At 48.2% G+C, this 19302-nt stretch overlaps 1 protein-coding gene across 1 annotated transcript in view; it reads right to left on the bottom strand.

The window, feature by feature from the left end:
- LOC115461167 (cytochrome P450 2U1-like) overlaps positions 1 to 19302 on the bottom strand; it is a 118923-nt gene that overhangs the window by 26969 nt on the left and 72652 nt on the right. The gene's annotated exons all lie outside the window — the stretch shown is intronic.

The following is a 19302-nucleotide window of genomic DNA, read 5'->3' as shown; positions in this document are numbered from 1 at the left end:
AAGGACAGGACGAGCTACAACCTTATGCGTGGAAAGGCAGAACTGTAATTACACCTGGCTCTAAAACACCAATACACTACCTCGTGAAAAAAACAAAACAAAAAGGACTGCAAATACTACACGCTAGCAGGATACTGCACCTTGATCACACATGAAAAACACATGACACAACAGATATGAAGGCAAAATCCTGAACTGGAAAGTTACCTCAAGAAGTCAGACTCAGCATGCAGCAATACTAGAAAAATTGAAACTTACATGCAAAATATCACAGATGCACATTTCCAAAAGCTGACATATTCCAATTAATAAATTCTGAATAAAATACTTTTTTCTACCTTTGTTGTCTGATCATTTGGTTTTTCTATTCGCTTTGGTCCCAGTGTCTTCTGTTTTATGCAGTGTCTTCTTTCCATTTGATATTTTTTCTCTCACCATGTCCACCATCCTCCTGTGTCCTTATGTGTCCTGTCTACCATCTGTAGCCCTGTCCCTATCCTTTCTCCAGTTTCAGCATCTGCCTTCAAAGTGTTCCGATCCAGCCCTTAAATTCAGCAATTTCTCCTCCATCCATATCCAGCATTTCTCCTCACTCCCCTCCATCCATGTGCATCTACTTTCCTCCCCGCCCCTACATCCATGTCCAGCATTTCTCCTCTCTCCCTTCGTCTCCATCCATGTGCATCTCCTTCGTCTTTCCTTCCCTCCATTCCTGCCCAACATTTCTCCTCTCTCCCCTGCCCTCTCCTCCCATCCATGTCCATCAATGCTCCTCTCTCCTCTTCCCTCCCCCATCCATCCATATCCAGCAATTCTCCGCTCTCCCCTGCCCTCCCCTCCATGTCCAGCAATTTCTCCTCTCTCCCTGGGCCCTGCCCTCCCATCCATGTCCATCGATGCTCCTCTCTCCCCTGCCCCCCTCCATCTATCCATATCCAGCAATTCTCCTCCCTGCCCTCCATGTCCAGCAATTGATCCTCTCTCCCTGGGCCCTGCCCTCCCATCCAGATCCATGTGGTCCATTGATCAATGCTCCTCTCTCCCCATCCCTCCTGCTCCCATGTCCACCTGCCCGCCCTCTTCTTTAAAATTACCTCCATTTCAGCAGCTGCGCAGCGTCAGTGAAAGCGCTGTCTGACGTCTCTCCACCAGCTTTCCCTTCGCTCGTTCGTTCCCTCAGTGCCCCGCCTTCTTCTGACGTCATTTCCTCGAGGGCAGGACACGGAACAAACGAGCGAAGGAAAGGTTAGAGACGTCGGGCAGCGCTTTCAGTGACGCTGCACATCAAGAATTCCAGCTGCCTCTTAATGTGACTAAGGTCAGCGAAGAAACCAAGCCTCCCAGAAATTCTATTACCCAACCTACTACCCACCCCACCTTCCCCAGCCCACCTACACACCCTTCCACCCACCTTCTTTCCCCCAATCCCTCTTCTTAACTACCCTACACCCCATAACCTTCCCTCGCCTTCTCGGCTAGTGAGACAATCGTGATTCCGCCCCCCCCCCCCCACCGGTCCACTTTCAGCATCCCCACACTTATTCAGCTTTTTTACCTTTTCCATCCACACCATTCTCTCATACCGTGTTTATCAAGCATCTTGGTTATCATGACATGTCCAGTATTACTCACTGCAGCCCAGCCCTGCCAGTTTCCCCGCATGTCCTTTATCCCCCTCACTGACCAACTTTAAGGAGTCCATAAACTTCTTTGCTTCCATGTGGGACTCAAAGTTATGCCATGTTTCATTGTGCATGATCTTTAGCAACGCTGGATAGACAAGCATAAATTTTTCCTTTGTATCAAAGAGAGATTTGCAGAGAGGTGTAAATATACGTTTTTTTTCCTGGAGTGCCGGGGAAAACTCCTGGAAGATCCTCACCTGGTGACCATCATAGTTCAAAGTGTCTCTTTTAAGTCTCGACCCTCGAAGTATTTCCACTTTGTGAACAAAATTATGCACCTTCGCGATCACCACTCTAGGCCTTTCCCCGCCTGCTTGTTTGTGGCCCAGCCTGTGTGCATGTTCCACGCAGAGAGGGCCTGCATTGTCAGACAACGCAAACTCCTCTACCATCCACCGTTCTAACATTGTGGGGAGTGCTTGCTCAGAAACTGATTCTGGGAACACGATTATGTGTATATGAGATCTTCGTGATCTATTTTCGAGATCACCGATTTGCATCGCTTGAGTATGTACCAGCTTCTGCAGCTTCTCAATCGTGGTTCCCTGTTCCGTATCTCTGTCCACCACTACTGCCAACCGTTGTTCCAATTCGCAGTCCGTCGGGTAGTATCGTCCAGCGTGGCCTCCAAACTCATAAGTTGTGCCGATAACTGCTGAAGCTGCGGTTCCATCGCGTTTTTGACAGCTTCTGTTAATTGCTGTAGTTGTGGCATAGTGAAGAGTACTAATGCTGTCGTCGGGCTCCGCGCAATCTTGGTTTCACTCACTGGCCAATTTTTCTCCGACTCTTTTTTCCCCACTTTTCCGGGCATCACCGCGTCCGCTCTGATGACAAATGAGTCCATATACCGTTCTTCCAGAATTTCTCTCGCAGTAGAGGATTCTCTTGCTATTTTAACCTCGCTAAATTGGCTCGCGAGGCCAGGGGGTCCCAGAGGAAAACAGCAGCATGTCTGCTCTCCTCAACTCATCACGTGGTCTCAACCTCTTCCATTTAAAAGTATAACACCTCTTGGTAGAATACTTTATGGAAGCTAGAAGGATTCTGGAGACACCTTCAGGCAGCTGAAAGGATGCAAATTCTATGTCTCAACATCCAGGCCATGAGGTCCAGGGACAGGAGGTTTGGATGCAGAGGAGACCCCTCGTTCTGTGTGTTGAGGGTCATATAACAGTCCAATCTCCATGGTTCTTCTGAGGATGTCCAGAAGAAGAGGGAACAAGATTTGCCTCAGCCAGTAAGGTGCAATGAGAATCGTGGTTTCCTGGTCCTGCTTGAGTTTCAGCAAGGTCTTCTCTATGAGAGGGATTGGAGGATATGCATATAGAAGACCCTCCCTCCAATTGAGGAACAAGACATCTGATGCTAGCTTGCTACGTGATCTGATTCTGGAGCAGTACTGCGGGATCTCGTAAGATCTTGCAGGCAACACTCATATTCAGAGACTACTCATGCAGTTGCATCACCCTGCTCAATTTTCCTGCCAGAATGTTGCTCTGGGCCACAAATCTGGCAGGGAGAGACACTACACCATGACTTGTTGCCCATTGCCACACCTCAACTGCTTCTTGAAACAAGGGGTAGGATCCTGCACCCACCTGCTTGAGTGGTGAAATTTGGAATGGAAGTCCCAGAGTCAAATTGGTCTGAACTACCCACCAGAAAAGCAACTGAGTCAACTCCAGTGTTACCAAGATCATATCCGCAAGGTTCCCTGTGACCTGGCACCACTGGGAAGCAAGGGTCTATTGGGCAATCCTCAAATGGAGGCAAGCCATGGATTGGACATGCACCATAGAGGCCATGTGGCCTAGTTATCACCACAGCTGCCAAGCTGTGACCTGCTGGCTGTGCTGAACCTGAGTGGTGGTACAGATGAGAGCATCCACCCATACCTGATGTAGGTAGGCCCAAGCATTAATCATGTCTAGCAAGGCTCCTATGTACTCCAATTGCTACATGGGGAGTAGATGGGACTCGGAGTAATTAATCACGAATCCTAGTAGCTCCAACACCCGAACAATTCTCTGCATTGATTCTCAAACATCTTCCCTTGATGTGCTCTTGACCAGCCAGTCATTCAGGTAGGGAAACACATGAACTTGCATAGCCATAGACACAGCATTCCTATGCCGGCTGGATTTTGTCAACATGATACTGGTAGTGGTGTTTCCCCACTTGAAATATGAGACACTTCCTCTGACTTGGACATATCTGGGTGTAAGCATCCTTTAAGTCCAGAGAGAATAGCTGATCATTTGCCTGAATCATGGGAAGAAGGGTGCCAAAGGAAGTCATCCTGAACTTTTCTTTGACCAGATATTTGGGCCCTTAAGTCTAGCATGAAACACCATCTTCCCATTTTCTTTGGCACAAGGAAGTACCTGGAAGAGAATCCTTTCGCCTTTTCCTCTACTGAAAAAGGGTTGACCACGTGGGCCTCGAGAAGGGAGAGGAGTTCCTCTGTAAGTACTTCCCTGTGCTGAGAGCTGAAGCTTAACACTCTCAGTGGGCAATTTGGAGGGAGTAGACACCAAAGAAAAGCATAACCCTCCTCAACTATTTTGAGAACCCACTGGTCTGAGGTTACAAGGGGCCATCTTTGATGGAAAAAGTTTAGCCTCCAACTGACTGGCAGGCTCTCCGGGACGGTCACTTTCACCGTGGCTATGCTTTCCTAAGATAATCAGAAGCTTGTCTCCTGCTTCAAGTGGGGTGCTAGTTGGGATTTCTGGTGCATCATCTGTCTAGGTCTGGAGTGGGCCTCTCCAGGACTGCTGGGAAGGCTGGGCTGGAGGGGTGTACCTATGCCAACTCTAATTCCCGCCTGAATACTTCTGAGAAGTGGAGGCCACAGAGAGTGGACTAGCAAAGGGTTTCCATGGTGTCAGTTCTCTTTTTGATGAGATCAGTGACCTCTTCCATCTTATCCCAATCCCTCCGGCAGGGTGTGTCCACAAAAAGCTGGCTATCCATCCATGGCTGTGTGAAATTCTGCCCTGGAGATCTGAAACCAGCATCTCTGTCCCCTCCCACCCTCCCCCCTTTTCAGCACAGTACTACCACTAGATGGTCAAATGGCCTAATGCTCCTAGGGAAGAAAAAAAATTAATGCCTGCTATTTTGTATGCTTCTTAGGTTAACACTCTTACAGCAAAGCAATCCCTGTATAAAGCATTGTTCTGTAACTATTTTTATTTAAAAAAAGAAAAACGTTTGCTTATCTGTAACTTTTCCCAGTTAATAAAACCCCTGGAAGCTGCTATACATTTCATTCATGTGACTTTGCCTACCAGGGATGGTGAGGGAGGAGCTGTGTGGTAGTCTTCTGTGCTACAGGAACTGAATGATTTGTGCCAAATTGCTAAAAAAGTGCAAAATGTATGGCTCTAGGGTTTTCTCTCTGTGTTAAAACACACAGGTCTGCTTCTTCTGAATGGGCCCACAGAAAGGGGGATTACGGAGTGGTGGCTGTGCATACTGCAAGGCTCTGATCTCTACAAACAGCTGTTATTTCTTTCAGTCCTGCATGCAGAAAAGAAAGGGGAAGTGGTTGAGGGTGCAAGAGAGAGAGGGGGTGGGGTGGGGAAGAGGATGGCCACTTGTGAGACTGACCAACCTCGCACACACAAGAACAGTTTAAAATAGTGTGAATGCTGATCTCTGTGTCGAAAGCTGAGAGGGGAGAGGGTAATCGATTGCAAAACCATTAATTTTGCCTCAAAGCCTAAAATGTAATTTTGTTTTTTTTCTCAAATCTCTCCTAAGAGAGGGCAGCTGTGAAACAATGTGGGGGATTGGGAAGGGGCTACATGCTCTCAAATGGTTGTAATTCAGCAAAGAGCCTGTCATTCTTAAAAGCAGATGGACCTAACTAATCCAGTTTAAAACAAACACATTTTAGGGCTTAAGATCATTACAGCAGTAGTATAAACAGGTGGGACTGCTGCTTTTCAATGTATTTATAAATAAACTAGAGAAGGGAGTAACTACTGAGGTAATTAAATTTGCTGACGGCATAAAGTTATTCAAAGTTGTTAAATTACAAGAGGATTGTGAAAAATTACAAGAGGACCTTACGAGACTGGGCATCTAAATGGCAGATGACGTTTAATGTGAGCAAGTGTAAAGTGATGCATGTGGGAAAGAGGAACCCGAATTATAGATATGCAATGCAAGGTTCCATGTTAGGAGTCACCGACCAAGAAAGGGATCTCAGCGTCGTTGTTGATGGTACGTTGAAAGCGGCTAAGAAAGCAAATAGAATGTTAGGTATTATTAGGAAAGGAATGTAAAACAAAAATTAGGTCGTTATAATGCCCTTGTATTGCTCCATGGTGTGACTGCACCTCGAATATTATGTTCAATTCTGGTCACCGCATCTCAAAAAATATATAGTGGAATTAGAAAAGGTACAGAGAAGGGTGATGAAAATCAGGGCTGCCGAGAGACTGGGCTGGACCCGAGACAAGGCTGCCCCCGGGCCCCGCCCCCACTGCCACCCCCTAGGTTGTCGCCGCCCCCCATGAGGGGGGCCCGCTGCCACAGTCCCACCCGCCTCCGCCACCAGGCCCCTTCCACCCGAACCCTCACCAGCAGAAGTGCTGTCTTCTGACTCCGGCGTGCGCGGCCCACACAGGGGCCAGGTGGCAGTGGCGGGTGGGACTGTGGTGCCGGGCCCCGGGAATTTTGTCCCCCCTGTTCCCCCCTCTCGGCAGCCCTGATGAAAATGATAAAGGGGATGGGACAACTTCCCTGTGAAGAAAGGCTAAAGTGGCTAGGGCTCTTTAGCTTGGAGAAAAGAAGGCTGAGGAGAGATACGATAGAGGTCTATAAAATAATGAGTGGAGTGCAACGAGTAGATGTGAAGCATCTGATTACTCTTTCCAAAAATACTAGGACTAGGGGGCATGTGATGAAGCTACAAAGTAGTAAATTTAAAATGAATTGGAGAAAATATTTCTTCACGCAATGTGTAATTAAACTCTGGAATTTGTTGCCAGAGAATGTAGTAACAACAGTTAGCTTAGTGGGGTTTAAAAAAGGTAATGCTAGCTTCCTAAAAGAAAAGTCCATAAGCCTTTATTAAGATGAACTTGGGGAAAATCCACTGCTTATTTCTAGGATAAGCAGCATAAAATGTATTGCACTGTTTTGGGATCTTGCCAGGTACTTGTAACTTGGATTGGCCACTTTTGGAAACAGGATGTTGGTCTTGATGGACCTTTGGTCTGTCCCAGTTTGGCAATACTTATGTTCTTAAGGAGATCCCTTTTTGCATCCAGAAGCTCCATCTTCATCAAGAGGTATATTTCATTTCTCCATGCCATCACTAAGGAAGCAAACGATTGTTGCCAACAGACCAATATACATTTCCTTGCCAAAAGAAAGGCTTTGTGAAGCAAGGCATTATTACCTCTCAGTCCTAGAGAATACTATTACACTTATAATTGGCTCATAATGGTATTCTCTTCCCCAAGAATATGTAAAAACAGTCCAAAATCTGCTTCCAAAGCCATTGCCAGCCCTGACTCATATATTTTAAGATAGGATGAGATTTAGCTGGAATGATTTGATGAGGCTGCTTGGTATGTAGATTATACATCAGGTGCACTGGAGCTATAAGCTGTTGTTCAAAGTGAACTGGTGTAAAATATGAAGAACCTTTGATCCAGTCTATTAAGAGTCTCCTAATATATGCCACATTATATCTACGTAAGTCCGGTAAGACTAGCTCTCCTCACCCTATTAGCAAGGGAAGTTAGAGCAGAGCAGCCCTAGATTTCTCATTACTCCACAGAAACATTTTCAACATTCTGGTAAAGGTTAAAACATACTTGTTAATAACATACATCAGAAATGTTTGCAGGATGTAGAGCCACCTTGGGAAAAGAACCATCTTATATACACTCCTGCTAGGAAAGAGGTTAGGCTGCCTAAAGATGTAGCAAATCCACTGACTTTATTTAACAATAATGTTTTCAACATCCACATCAGACACATGTTTTGCTAAGTAAATACCCAAATATTTAAGTTGTCATCAGACCAATTCATATGTGTAACTCCCCAATGTCATTGCTTCTAATTTATCCAAGTTTAGAGTTAAATCCAAGTGTAGCAATTGTTCTAATGATTGTTTGGGACCTGCCAGCACCATGAGCATATCATCAGCAAATGAAAAAAACATTTAACTACTTCCTTAACAATATGCAAGCCCTGTATCTGAAGATCAGCCCTTATTTTACTCAGCAAGGCTTCCAGCACAAGAATGAAAAATAGGGGCGATAGAGGACAACCCTGCCTGGTACCACTGGCCACCAGGAAGAAGTTCACCTGCACTGCTGTAAAGAGCTTTAACAATTTCTAAAAAAGCCCCCCCCCCCCCAATCCTATATTTTACCATCAACTGAAACAAATAATCCCAATGTACATAGTCGAAAGCCTTTAGTGCAAGGGTGTCGAATCCCAGCCCTCGACAGATTGGGTTTTTAGGATTTCCGCAATGAATATGTATGAGATCTATTTGCATACAATGCAGGCAGGGCAGCAAATAGATCTCATGAATATTTATTGATACAATCATATACAATTACCACTTCTAATAAATTTCACATGTATAACAATCTTTATTCCAAAAATATATAAAATCATAAATACAAACAACCCACACCCTCCCCAGACACCCCAGCTGTCCCCACTCTCTTGAGCAGTTCAGTGAACAACTGTTCACTACTATGAGTTGTCTTCACTACCCAACTCAATAATTACTTCAAAAAATGTCTTTCTCCAATCAATTCAGCACTAAGAAGATCCACTAATTGTTCACTTGGATAACATCTCACAAATCTTCACACTTCAAATGTTGTTAAAAATATCCATCCGATCACATCAGGACGAAACTGCTCAACAGATGGGTCCACCACTGGGGATGAACAGAGTCAATATGGAAATAAAACTGCTTGCTTTTAATATCTCTGGGCCCAACACGATATTGTGTTTCACCAAACAGGTGTCATCAGGAGTCAGAACTGGAAATAAAATCATAAAAGCAAGCACATACTATAATATACAAACCCAATATTATAATACTGATAAATGTTCAGAAAGTAATACTACTACTACTATTTAACATTTCTAAAGCGCTACTAGGGTTACGCAGCGCTGTACAGTTTAACAAAGAAGGACGGTCCCTGCTCAAAGGAGCTTACAATCTAATGGACAACATGTGCAGTCAGCTTACAATCTAATGGGAAAAGCATACATATCCTACTTTAAATCAAACTTGAAATTATTCAGACCATATTCAATGGAATAAAACAGCAAGCAACAAAAAAGCGCTCACTGCCAAGCAGAAGAACCAACCCTGGAACCACTCTCCCTAAATATACCCATCAATCAAAACAAGGACCAATCAACTTCTTTGTTTAGGCCTGCTGGCTCGACTGTGCCCCACATATAAATCATACACTGTTCTTTCTGTATTAAAAACTGCGAAATATCACCTCCCCGCCAAGACCCTACCTATAAAAGAACTACAAATTGCAACTCTGCCAGATTATTCTGTACCTGACTCCAATGGGAGACTAACAGCGCTTACAATCTCTGCAACCTCAAATTGCTCAATTGATGAGCAATCCTGTTTTTAATCGGACAAACAGTTTGGCCAATGTACCACTTATTACAAGGACAGACAATACCATAAACGCTTAGAAGTACAGTCCGTACATGATCTTAATTTAATCTAAATTGTTTTTGAGTGTGTGGATTCAAAATCAGAGTGGTCTCCATGCAAAAACTACAGAAAACACATTTACCACATTTATAATGTCCAATTCTTTGTTGCAATAATAAATTATTATCCCTCTGTTTGCTGAAAAGTTTTATAAGATTAGAGCTCTGGGAGTAAGCAAAACGGGGCTCTCTTCCACCAAATGTGTAACGATAACACTACCCAATGTTTTTGAATAATGTTCCTAATAATGCGTACCTTGTCAAAATAGAGCAACACACGGATCCTAGAATTCTCAATATCACTACTGTCGTTGAACAGCCAAGTTCTATTGGCATTAGCAGCCCTTGTAAATGCTTTATTGATGACTTTCCAAGGATAACCCCTCTCATAAAACCTATATCTCATCCCCCTCGCCTGAGCTAAAAAAGTGTCCTGTGTTGTACATAACCGCTTTAAATGCAAAGATTGCCCCACTGGGATACTTTAACTGCTTGAGATGCTCTTCATCAAGAGGACACTAGGATTATAATTATGAAAGCCGACAAAGGGGGCGGGGTAGTGGTTCAAGACATCAGCTATATGAAAAGAAGGTATATTCATTTTGTATGGTAATGCAGGCGGATCTTACTAAAGATTATGTAGTATTGGTACAGAACCTGTTGACTGAAGCACACTAGAAGAGTATCATTAAATCTAAGGAGTACAAATATTTGTTTAGGTCTCATCCTAAGGTTCCAGTAATTTATTTTGTTCCTAAGATTCATAAGACCTTATTGAATCAACCAGGGAGGCTGACTGTATCTGGCAGGGGTTCTATTTTTTAGCCCCTGTTGCAGTATTTAGATTTCTTTTTACAACCACTGGTTGGTAAGACATTATTCCTTTGTGTGGGACTCTATGCATATGTTTCAAATGTTAGAGCTTGTGGAGGATCTTGATAAAAATATGGATAACGTCATCTTGGTTTCCTTGGATGTTAACACCTTGTATACTAATATTCCTCAGTGAACAGCCCTTCACATAATAAGATTATTTACAGGCTTTGTCAGAACATTTTCATTTCGTGAATTTGATGGCTAAATTTTAGGGCTGCACATTTAATAATAATAACAACACAATTAACGCATTAAATGTATAACTTGCATTAAAAATTTGTAACTCGTTAATGCCATCATCCCTCCCCCACTAGCCAGCACTTCTTACCTCTGCTGGTACGGCAGTCCAGTGGCCCTCCCCCCTCCTCTGCAGCTCCTTCTCCCTGCAGAGAAAACAGTGCTGCTTCTCACCCTACCCGAAGCATCTCTCTGTAATAGGAAGTTCTGCTCAGAACTTCCTGTTACAGAGAGATGCTTCAGGCCTTCATGGCAGGGGCGGGGGGGGGGGGGGGGGGGTGGCATGGCAGACAGAGGAAGCAGAAAAAAAGAAGACATTGTGAAAGATGCAGATCATGGCGGGGGCAGAGGCCATGGGAGAAAGAGGAAGCAGAAAAAAAAAGACAGAGAAAGATGCAAAACACCGGGGGAGGGGGGGAGAAAGAGGAACGAGAGAGATGCGGAGGAGGGCAGGGAAAGATGCTGGAAATAGGGAATGGAAGGATCGAAGAAGGGAGATGGGAGGGAAAGAAATAGAAGGGAAACAATGGTGATCATGAATGGAGGAAAGGGAGGAGACGGAGCCCAGGGAAGGGAGGGGAGGGAAGGGTCAAGGAGGAGATAAGATGGTACCCATGGAAGAGAGGGGAAAGAAAGGGAGGGGATGTTGGTGCCCATGGAGGAAAGGGAAGGGGTAGAGATGATGCCTATGGAGTGGAAGGGAAGGGAAAGTAGGAGATGGTGCCCATGGTGGGGAGGGGAGGGAGGGGAGGGAAGGAGATGATGCTCATTAGGAATAATGCGATTTTAAAAATTAATCGATGCACAGTCCTACTAAATTTATTACCAAGAACTATTTTGTATTTCAGAAAAAAAATACTTTTTGCAGATTCAGGGAGTTGCGATGGGGGATACTATAGTCCCCAAAGTTGCTTGTTTATTTATAACAAAAAATTCCCCTGATCCAAGATGGCGGCGGTTTGAGAAACGTCGCCAGACGCGTTTCATTCTGCTGCCTAAGCACTGCTGAGTACGGTTTCTCACCAAACCCCATAATGGGGAAAAGGAGAGGCAAAGTCAGGGAGATTCACTCTACCCCTGACGGGACTCACCAACTTCGACAGGCTACTTTGGAGCAGTTTGTTGTCGCGTCTGTTCCTGGGATGACCTCTACTCCCACTGCCGAAGCCAGCGTTGCGATGCAGGCTGACAGTGTAGACGGGGCTTCCCTCAGCCCCGTCGAACGTGCGGCTCCTCCCCAACCAGGAAGAGAGACTCTGCAGACAAGCCCTGCAGCTCAATCCCAGAGTGGAGAGCAGAGCGTGCAGGGGGGGGGGGGGAGCATGCCTGCGGGGAGAGATCAATCGAATGCTAATGGCTTGAGGAATCCATTGATGATAACGGCTCCTGGGCTGTCTTTACAGACAGTGAGTATATTGGAACAAGCTGCTAAAGCAACCCTTCCTGATGTTTCATTAGGGAAAGTGGTAAAACCAGCCGTAGTGACATTAGAGTCACTTTGGGACTTGACTTTTTCCACTCACTCTTCATTACAATCATTGATAACTAAAAACACTGAATTAAGGCTTTATCAAAGGCTGCATTGAGCCAAATACAGACTAATGAATTTCAAACTTCTGAAGTTACAACGTCTGGATGAAAAAACTGAAAAGATGGAGCTATTTGGACAAACCTTACTTAAAGATAAGAATTTTACCTTCAGACGATTGGAGTATCTTGAAAACCAAGCTAAAAGACTTTCTCCGAGGACAAGCAGGCTGCTTGTTCTCACTGATGGGTAACGTCCACGGCAGCCCCTCCAATCGGAAACTTCACTAGCAAAGTCCTTTGCTAGCCCTCGCGCGCCCGCGCGCACCGCGCATGCGCGGGCCGTCTTCCCGCCCGAAACCGGCTCGAGCCGGCCAGTCTTCTTTTGTCCGCACTCGGTACGGTCGTGTTTCGCCGTGTCGGGCCCCGGAAAGTTGACCTCGCGCGTCCAAATTGTTGTTTGAGCGTGTTTTTTCTTCGGAAAAGCTTTTCTAAAGTCGGGAAGTGCTCCGGAAACCCTCCACCGGGTTTCGTGTCAATCCTCCCCGTACTTCCAGCTTTTTGCCCCGGTAAGTTTTCTTTCGTCGTCGGGGTAGGCCTCTTTTTGGCCTCGGTCGAGATTTTTCTCCCTCTAAATTTTGGTGCTTCAATTTTCGCCATTTCGGCTTTTGATTTCGCCGGCGTGATTTTTCCGCCCATGACATCGAAGCCTTCCAGCGGCTTCAAGAAGTGCACCCAGTGCGCCCGGGTTATCTCGCTCACTGATCGACACTCGTCGTGTCTTCAGTGTCTGGGGGCCGAGCACCGCCCTCAGAACTGCAGTCTGTGTTCCCTGCTTCAAAGGCGGACTCAGGTAGCGAGACTAGCCCAGTGGAACGTGTTGTTCTCGGGCTCTTCGTCGGCATCGGCACCGGGATCTTCGAGTGCATCGACGTCGTCAGCGTCCAGACCATCTTCCTCGGCCGCCCTTGCATCGAGCGCATCGAGGCATCGGGCCTCTGCATCGGCGCCGAGACATCGGATAGCTGCATCGACGTCGGTGGTACCAGGACCTCGTCTGCTGATGTCGTCGGACGGTGGTGCATCGGGTGGAGTGCAGGTGAGGGCTGTCCATTCCCCTGCTGGTGGCGGTGAGCCCTCGGGTGGGTCTCCTCCTACCCTGAGGGCTCCTGCGGTACAGCCCCCCCGAGATCGACCCTCTTCGGTCTCGGCCCCGAGGAAGCAACGGGTGGATTCGACGTCCTCCTCGTCGGTGCCGGGGAGCTCCGGTGACATGCTTCGGAAGAAGTCGAAGAAGCATCGACACCGGTCCCCTCCCCGCGTCGGCACCGAGAGCTCTGGGTCGCCGAGGGAGTCGGCACCCAGCAGGCATCGGCACCGAGAGGACCGCTCACCCTCTGTTCAGGAGGTGTCGATGCGCTCCGCTCTGGACAGCCCGGAACAGCCTCCACGCCCGGAACAGGTACTGACGTCGACGCCTGCATCGACCTCCATGCCTTTCTCTGCAGCCGCTCTGAACGAGAGCCTCCGGGCCGTTCTCCCAGAGATTCTGGGGGAGCTGTTGCGCCCTACCCCTCCGGTACCGGCGGTGCTTGCGCCTCCGGTACCGTCGAGCGTGGCGCCGGCTGGCCCATCGCCCGGGGTGAGGTCCCCGACGTCGGTACCGCGTGCGGTGCCGACTGCGGCCACCTCCCAGGAGGGCTCCCCGACTACGTCGGCGGAGGGAGCTTCGCCGATGCGGGCGAGGGAGTCTACCTCTCGACGCCCCCATCGTGGACGTGGCTCCACGGAGTCGAGCCGGGCCCGGTTGCAGACGCAGGTCCGTGAACTTGTGTCTGACACCGAGGGTGAGGCCTCGTGGGAAGAAGAAGAAGATCCCAGATATTTCTCTGACGAGGAGTCTGAGGGTCTTCCTTCTGATCCCACTCCCTCTCCTGAAAGACAGCTTTCTCCTCCTGAGAGTCTGTCTTTTGCTTCCTTTGTCCGGGAGATGTCTACGGCCATCCCCTTCCCGGTGGTTGTGGAGGACGAGCCCAGGGCTGAAATGTTTGAGCTCCTGGACTATCCTTCTCCACCTAAGGAAGCGTCCACTGTTCCCTTGCATCATGTCCTAAAAAAGACATTGCTTGCGAACTGGACGAAACCTCTAACTAATCCCCACATCCCCAAGAAGATCGAGTCCCAGTACCGGATCCATGGGGACCCAGAGCTGATGCGCACCCAGTTGCCTCACGACTCTGGAGTTGTGGATCTGGCCCTAAAGAAGGCTAAGAGTTCTAGAGAGCATGCTTCGGCGCCCCCGGGCAAAGACTCTAGAACCTTAGACTCCTTTGGGAGGAAGGCCTACCATTCCTCTATGCTCGTGTCCAAGATCCAGTCTTACCAGCTCTACACGAGCATCCACATGCGGAACAATGTGCGGCAGTTGGCGGGCTTGGTTGATGCTCTTCCTCCTGAGCAAGCCAAGCCTTTTCAGGAGGTGGTCAGGCAGCTGAAGGCGTGCAGAAAATTCCTGGCCAGAGGAGTTTATGACACTTTTGATGTTGCGTCCAGGGCCGCTGCTCAAGGTGTGGTGATGCGCAGGCTCTCATGGCTGCGTGCCGCCGACCTGGAGAATAGAATCCAGCAGCGGATTGCGGACTCGCCTTGCCGTGCGGATAACATTTTTGGCGAAAAAGTCGAACAGGTGGTAGAGTCTCTCCACCAGCGGGACACCGCATTCGACAAATTCGCCCGCCGGCAGCCTTCAGCTTCTACCTCTACAGGTAGACGATTTTTCGGGGGAAGGAAGACTGTTCCCTATACTTCTGGTAAGCGTAGGTACAATCCTCCTTCCCGACAGCCTGCGGCCCAGGCTAAGCCCCAGCGCGCTCGCTCTCGTCAGCAGCGTGCGCCTCAGCAAGGCCCCGCGGCTCCCCAGCAAAAGCAAGGGGCGAGCTTTTGACTGGCTCCAGCAGAGCATAGCCGACATCCAAGTGTCAGTGCCGGGCGACCTGCCAGTCGGAGGGAGGTTGAAAGCTTTTCACCAAAGGTGGCCTCTCATAACCTCCGATCAGTGGGTTCTCCAAATAGTCCGGCAAGGATACACCCTCAATTTGGCCTTAAAACCTCCAAATTGTCCACCGGGAGCTCAGTCTTACAGCTTCCAGCACAAGCAGGTACTTGCAGAGGAACTCTCCGCCCTTCTCAGCGCCAATGCGGTCGAGCCCGTGCCATCCGGGCAAGAAGGGCTGGGATTCTATTCCAGGTACTTCCTTGTGGAAAAGAAAACAGGGGGGATGCGTCCCATCCTAGACCTAAGGGCCCTGAACAAGTATCTCGTAAAAGAAAAGTTCAGGATGCTTTCCCTGGGCACCCTTCTCCCCATGATTCAGCAAAACGATTGGCTATGCTCTCTGGACTTGAAGGATGCCTATACACACATCCCGATACTGCCAGCTCACAGACAGTATCTGCGATTTCAGCTGGGCACACGCCACTTCCAGTACTGTGTGCTACCCTTTGGGCTCGCCTCTGCACCCAGGGTGTTCACAAAGTGCCTCGCTGTGGTAGCAGCGGCGCTTCGCAGGCTGGGGGTGCACGTGTTCCCATATCTCGACGATTGGCTGGTGAAGAACACATCCGAGGCAGGAGCCCTGCAGTCCATGCAGATGACTATTCGCCTCCTGGAGCTACTGGGGTTTGTGATAAATTACCCAAAGTCCCATCTTCTCCCAGTGCAGAAACTCGAATTCATCGGAGCCCTGCTGGATTCTCGGACGGCTCGCGCCTATCTCCCAGAGACGAGAGCCAACAACTTGTTGTCCCTCGTCTCGCGGGTGCGAGCGTCCCAGCAGATCACAGCTCGGCAGATGTTGAGATTGCTGGGCCACATGGCCTCCACAGTTCATGTGACTCCCATGGCCCGCCTTCACATGAGATCTGCTCAATGGACCCTAGCCTCCCAGTGGTATCAGGCCGCTGGGGGTCTAGAGGACGTGATCCACCTGTCCACGAGTTTTCTCGCATCCCTGTTTTGGTGGACGATTTGCTCCAATTTGACTCTGGGACGTCCCTTCCAAATTCCTCAGCCACAAAAAGTGCTGACCACGGATGCGTCTCTCCTGGGATGGGGAGCTCATGTCGATGGGCTTCACACCCAAGGAAGTTGGTCCCTCCAGGAACGCGATCTACAGATCAATCTTCTGGAGTTGCGAGCGATCTGGAACGCTCTGAAGGCTTTCAGAGATCGGCTGTCCCACCAAATTATCCAAATTCAGACAGACAATCAGGTTGCCATGTACTATGTCAACAAGCAGGGGGGCACCGGATCTCGCCCCCTGTGTCAGGAAGCCGTCAGCATGTGGCTCTGGGCTCGCCGTCAGGGCATGGTGCTCCAAGCCACATATCTGGCAGGCGTAAACAACAGTCTGGCCGACAGGTTGAGCAGGATTATGCAACCTCACGAGTGGTCGCTCAATTCCCGTGTGGTGCGACAGATCTTCCAGGCGTGGGGCACCCCCCTGGTGGATCTCTTCGCATCTCAAGTGAACCACAAGGTCCCTCAGTTCTGTTCCAGGCTTCAGGCCCACGGCAGACTGGCGTCGGATGCCTTCCTCCTGGATTGGGGGGAAGGTCTGCTGTATGCTTATCCTCCCATACCTCTGGTGGGGAAGACTTTGTTGAAACTCAAGCAAGACCGAGGCACCATGATTCTGATTGCTCCCTTTTGGCCGCGTCAGATCTGGTTCCCTCTTCTTCTGGAGTTATCCTCCGAAGAACCGTGGAGATTGGAGTGTTTTCCGACCCTCATCACGCAGGACGACGGGGCTCTTCTGCATCCCAACCTCCAGTCCCTGGCTCTCACGGCCTGGATGTTGAGGGCGTAGACTTTGCCTCTTTGGGTCTGCCAGAGGGTGTCTCCCGCATCTTGCTTGCTTCCAGGAAAGACTCCACTAAAAGAAGTTACTTCTTTCATTGGAGGAGGTTTGCCGTCTGGTGTGACAGCAAGGCCCTAGATCCTCGCTCTTGTCCTACACAGACCCTGCTTGAATACCTTCTGCACTTGTCTGAGTCTGGTCTCAAGACCAACTCCGTAAGGGTTCACCTTAGTGCAATCAGTGCATACCATTACCAAGTGGAAGGTAAGCCGATCTCAGGACAGCCTTTAGTTGTTCGCTTCATGAGAGGTTTGCTTTTGTCAAAGCCCCCTGTCAAGCCTCCTACAGTGTCATGGGATCTCAATGTCGTTCTCACCCAGCTGATGAAACCTCCTTTTGAGCCACTGAATTCCTGCCATCCGAAGTACTTGACCTGGAAGGTCATTTTCTTGGTGGCAGTTACTTCGGCTCGTAGAGTCAGTGAGCTTCAGGCCCTGGTAGCCCAGGCCCCTTACACCAAATTTCATCACAACAGAGTAGTCCTCCGCACTCACCCTAAGTTTCTGCCAAAGGTCGTGTCGGAGTTCCATCTGAACCAGTCAATTGTCTTGCCAACATTCTTTCCCCGTCCTCATTCCTGCCCTGCTGAACGTCAGCTGCACACATTGGACTGCAAGAGAGCATTGGCCTTCTACCTGGAGCGGACACAGCCCACCAGACAGTCCGCCCAATTGTTTGTTTCTTTTGACCCCAATAGGAGGGGAGTGGCTGTAGGGAAACGCACCATATCCAATTGGCTAGCAGATTGCATTTCCTTCACTTACGCCCAGGCGGGGCTGGCTCTTGAGGGTCATGTCACGGCTCATAATGTTAGAGCCATGGCTGCGTCGGTAGCCCACTTGAAGTCAGCCTCCATTGAAGAAATTTGCAAAGCTGCGACGTGGTCATCTGTCCACACATTCACATCTCATTACTGCCTGCAGCAGGATACCCGACGCGACAGTCGGTTCGGGCAGTCAGTTCTTCAGAACCTGTTTGGGCTTTAGGATCCAACTCCACCCCCCGAGGGCCCTGTTTGTTCTGTTCCAGGCTACACTCTCAGTTAGTTGGTAAATTTTTTAGGTCAATCTCAGTTATGTCCTCGCCGTTGCGAGGCCCAATTGACCATGGTTGTTGTTTTGAGTGAGCCTGGGGGCTAGGGATACCCCATCAGTGAGAACAAGCAGCCTGCTTGTCCTCGGAGAAAGCGAATGCTACATACCTGTAGAAGGTATTCTCCGAGGACAGCAGGCTGATTGTTCTCACAAACCCGCCCGCCTCCCCTTTGGAGTTGTGTCTTCCCTTGAAGTGTATTGTCTTGCTACATACTGGACTGGCCGGCTCGAGCCGGTTTCGGGCGGGAAGACGGCCGCGCATGCGCGGTGCGCGCGGGCGCGCGAGGGCTAGCAAAGGACTTTGCTAGTGAAGTTTCCGATTGGAGGGGCTGCCGTGGACGTCACCCATCAGTGAGAACAATCAGCCTGCTGTCCTCGGAGAATACCTTCTACAGGTATGTAGCATTCGCTTAACTTGAATTAACTTTCCTAGGTCACCATTAGTTACCCCAATTCAGATGTTTAAAAAATACCTAGTAGAAATACTAGGTATGTCAGAAAGTTCGTTACCTCCTGTAACTTGAGCGTTTTACCTACAAACTGATCCCAAATGTTTACCAGGAAACAATCAACCCCCTGTGGGTGAGGTAATGAATCTTACTACTTTTTTGGAGTCATCATTGGAGGTTATAACGCAAAGAGTTACATTATTAGTTTCATTTACTCTGGAAATGGATAGAGATGCAGTATTGAGACTTTCCTTGAGACATTTGGATTCAACGTTTTGGGGCTCTAAAATTCGTGTTTATCCTGATTTATCACGTGAAACACAGAATTGGCACAGAGCATTTTTGGCTTTGCGTCCGAGAACTGTGGCAATAGGTGCAACTTTTCTACTGAAATTTCCTTGCATATGTCGGATCTTGTTTCAATCAAAGCATTTTCAATTTTTTGAGCCCAAACAATTGGAGCAATTTCTATTAAGTAAGGAAGAGGTTAATGTGGTAGTCTAGTCTCAAAATGTAACACTGTAAGACAGATTGGAGTGAAGTACCTAGGAAAGACGTTTCTAAATATTTTGGTGATTTTTTAGTTTAATTTCGATTTTCCCATCTTGGATCATTTACTAAAATTGTGGTCGATAGTTAAGTAACATGTAAAGATTAAGTATTTTTCCTATTATTTAGTTTCTTAAATTGTGTATTATCACTCATAAATTTATGTTATGATTGTTAAAAGATTAATAAAGAAAATATACATAACAAAAAATCCCAAATATCACTGGTACTA

Source organism: Microcaecilia unicolor, chromosome 2 (genome assembly GCF_901765095.1).
Source record: "Microcaecilia unicolor chromosome 2, aMicUni1.1, whole genome shotgun sequence".
Taxonomy (NCBI): domain Eukaryota; kingdom Metazoa; phylum Chordata; class Amphibia; order Gymnophiona; family Siphonopidae; genus Microcaecilia; species Microcaecilia unicolor.
The sequence above is the reverse complement of the archived record's forward strand: the minus strand, read 5'-3'. Positions and strand labels throughout refer to the sequence as shown.